Genomic DNA, 3,735 nt, shown 5'->3' on the forward strand with positions numbered 1-3,735 from the left:
TAACCCTAGAACCCAATTCAATCAAGGTTGTACATGATCCAATCACCACAAGGATGAACCTCAAGCTCTGATACCACTTGACGCATGTAGGGATGAAGAACTACGACCAAAGGCACACCCAGCTATCCAAACCACCATGCAAGAGTTAACACAATGAAAACACAACAAAAAGAACATCAACCAAAGGAGGAAGAAAAGAAAACACTTTTATTGATTCATCAAATAATCAACATACATGCCCAGTTGTAAGGCCTTTTGGGTTATAGCCAAATACAAAATACATTCAAATCCATGATCCAACTTCAAATTTGGATTTCCAGACACATATGCTTCCAACTTTCACACACTCTCAGTTCTGCCCCCTAAAACTCAATCGTAAACCCCCTTAAATACTTGTGCGGCCATAGGTCGGCCTATCATAAAATTAAACATTACATTAAATGCATGCATAGCCACAAGTTGGCTCACATCAAATATTAACTACCAATATCAAAATTAAATACATGCAAGGTCGGCCCAAACTAGAACCAAACATAGACAACTCAGTCAAAGAAGGACCAAGATGAATACTGGCACTCGACACCAACAAGAACACTCGACACCAATAGTAACACTCGACACTAAATGGTAACACTTGGCACTAGCAGATTCACTGTACACATGAAGGAACACTTGGTCAACACTAGATTGTTATAGTAACTCGGCATCCATTAGAGCTATAGTAAATCAACATCCACTAGAGCTATAGTAACTCAACATCCATTAAAGCTACAGTAAATTGACATCCATTAGAGCTACAGTAACTCAACATCCACTAAAGCTATAGTAACTTGACATCCACTAGAGCTACAGTAACTTGACATCCACTGAACAACTCGGTAGCAACAGAAAATTGGAAACCACTGGCACTCAAGTCCAACATGCAGAATGAACAAAGATGAGTAGGATAACAAGGCAACCCAAGATGCTCCTACATCAAGATATCTCTTGGATTTGTTTCTTACTTGCTCCCCCATTTTCTCTCCCCCATTTCTCTTCCTCCCCCTTTTTCATACTGATGTCAATGGGTTATACACTTATAGCGTATATGTCCAAAAAAGATTTATGGACGTCAAGTATAATCTTAAGAGTTGCATCCCAATTGTCACAAGCTACCTCCAAAGAATTAATTTGGATGACAAGCTCGTCAACAAGGTGTACTAAGCCATCTAATGTAGAAAGATTGGGGTCTTTCTTTAGAAGTGTTTCTGCATAGCCTAGCTCCTAGTGTAAAATCTCCATGTGAGGAGTCAATTTCACCCAGATGTTGATCAATTTAGCCCTGATGTTGGCTTCATCTACTTGTAATGATGCTAATTGACTCTTGGATTGCAATAGGGTCCTAAAGTGTTTCTCAGTTTGAGTTGGAGACTTGGGCAATAGAGCATTGGATAACTGCATTTGGCTCTTCAAACTAAGGATAATGTGATTCCTTATCTCTTGTGTGAAGAGTGTAGGATTACACAATTTGGTGTATAAAGAGAAAATGTTCTCTAGTACCTTCTTCACACTATCTATCTTAGTTGCCAGTGCAACCTGTTTCAGTGCAATATTACTAGATATCTTCTCACTTACCTTGTTTTGAAACTTCTTTTCAAACCATTCTAATCATTTGACATTAGTATCCAAGTCTGTGTCATTAACTCTTTCCACTATATTGATCAATTATTCAATGATTGGCTTGGTTTCATCTGGAGTAGGCAGACTGAATGCATCTAAGAAAATCTCTTTGAAATCAATCAAAGCTTGCTTCTTCCTATGCACCCTTTTGAGCAGTTCTTGATGTTTCTTCTTTGCTAGGGCCTCTTGTAGTATACCCATCTTCTCAATTGTGATTGATGGATAATCAAACTAAGGCAATATAGTCTCTTCATCTAGGCTAGTGTTTCCATAAGTAATTACCTCTTTTGCATTAGATGAGCTAGGACCTGGCATTGAATATTGCAATGGTCTAGCATCTGTGCTCAACCTCTAAAGAGCTTGATTGGAAGGCATACCAAATTTTGGTAATGTCACCAGTGCTTGGATTGCTACTAGCTCATTCGGCTTGGGTGTCAAAATTGTCTCTTCAGATTTATCCTTTTCTGTCTCTGTGCTTTTAATTGCACCTTGATTTTGTGCTGGAGGTGCAAGTGTATCTACCCGACCTGCTTGGCCTTGAGTCCCATCATTAACTAGTGTTTCAACCTTGTCCACTCCAATCGTCTCAACCTTGTCTTTTTCAGCTTCTTTTATATTTTCTGTCATTAACTGGACATTTCTGCCTTGCTAAGTTCTAGCATGACTTAAGTGAGGGATGTCTCCCTAATTTTCTTCTCAATGTCTAAACAATAGTGCCATTTTTGCTCAACTCTATCATATAAGCTTTTAGGAATGGAGTTGCAAGTTCTAGATGAGTCTTTTTAAATGTAGCCATCATGGCATATACTGCCTCTTCTACTTGGTTCTTCTCAATCTTTCCAAGATTATCAAACTCAGTGAGAGAAACTTGATAAATCAACATTGTTTCTAATGTTCACACATAAATTATCTAAGTCTGAGGAGGGATTCTGATTCACCACTTGATATTGGCTGTTGACATCAGATTTAGTCTTCTCCTTGTCAAATTTAGCCTGAGCAACATACTTCCTTCTTGGTCTCTTCAGTGCTCCACCTTCCTACTCTTTAGGCTTGGCTACTTCTTTAGTCTTTTGTGTAGTGACTCTTGTACTAGCCCTTGTGGTGGGTGTAGTAGGTTTGGGCTGATTAGGTTTTGCAACCTTCTTTGATTTTCTCACTTCTTGAGTCTTTGCCTTTCTTTTCTTCTTTTTAGTAGTTATAGGTGCTTTCTTAGCACCTTTTGTAGTTTCTACTTCCTCCTCATACTGATCTTTTCCCTAATCTTGTGTCAGTTCCAATGGTTCTTGTGCCTATGTGTCCTCTTCTTCTTCTTCTTCTTCTTCTTCTTCATCTTCCTCTTCTTCTTCCTCAACTCCTTCACTAAATTTTTCTTTCAATTTCTTCACCAATTTGTTTTTCTTTGTCATTGCTGAAGCAGTCTTCAATTCCATGGTGATTTTTTATTTGGCCAAGTCATAATTACCAAATGCTTTGGCTCCCTTATCTACTTCTTCTACAAGTAATGTTGTGATTGCTATAGACGCCTCATCAACATTGATCTCATATCCTAATGGCCTTAGCCATCTCACCCTGGGAATTGGTGCTTGTACATAAGTGAAATTAGTATCAACTAGGAAGCAAACATTATTAAAATGTTCTTCCACTAGTGAGACTGGTATCCTTAATCTCTTCTTCACAGATTGCTTAAAATCTTCAAAATAACTAGTCATTACTGATTGAAAGTTATCACCTAATTGCTCAATAAACTCTCATGTCTGTACTGCAATTGATCTATTCACCTTCCATGCAACCTTACCAAATGTAGGAAATGTATTCTGCACATAGAAGAAAATACATACCAGAATAGATCCAAATTTACACTGAGCACTCTTGGTTTTCCTTATGGAACCAAATTCTCAATCAATTGCTGCAACTGCAACTCAACGAGATCATAAGTATGATCCTTCTTTACAATTTTGTAGCCCATATCCACTACAATGCAAGGTACACTATTTAATCTGCTAGACTGATAAAACTTGTGTGCTATTACCCTTACTACAAAAGTTATCAAGGGATCTATGATAATATCAATGGTCA

Source organism: Cupressus sempervirens, chromosome 3 (assembly GCF_028749045.1).
Source record: "Cupressus sempervirens isolate cs-2001-9-10 chromosome 3, ASM2874904v1, whole genome shotgun sequence".
Taxonomy (NCBI): Eukaryota; Viridiplantae; Streptophyta; class Pinopsida; order Cupressales; family Cupressaceae; genus Cupressus; species Cupressus sempervirens.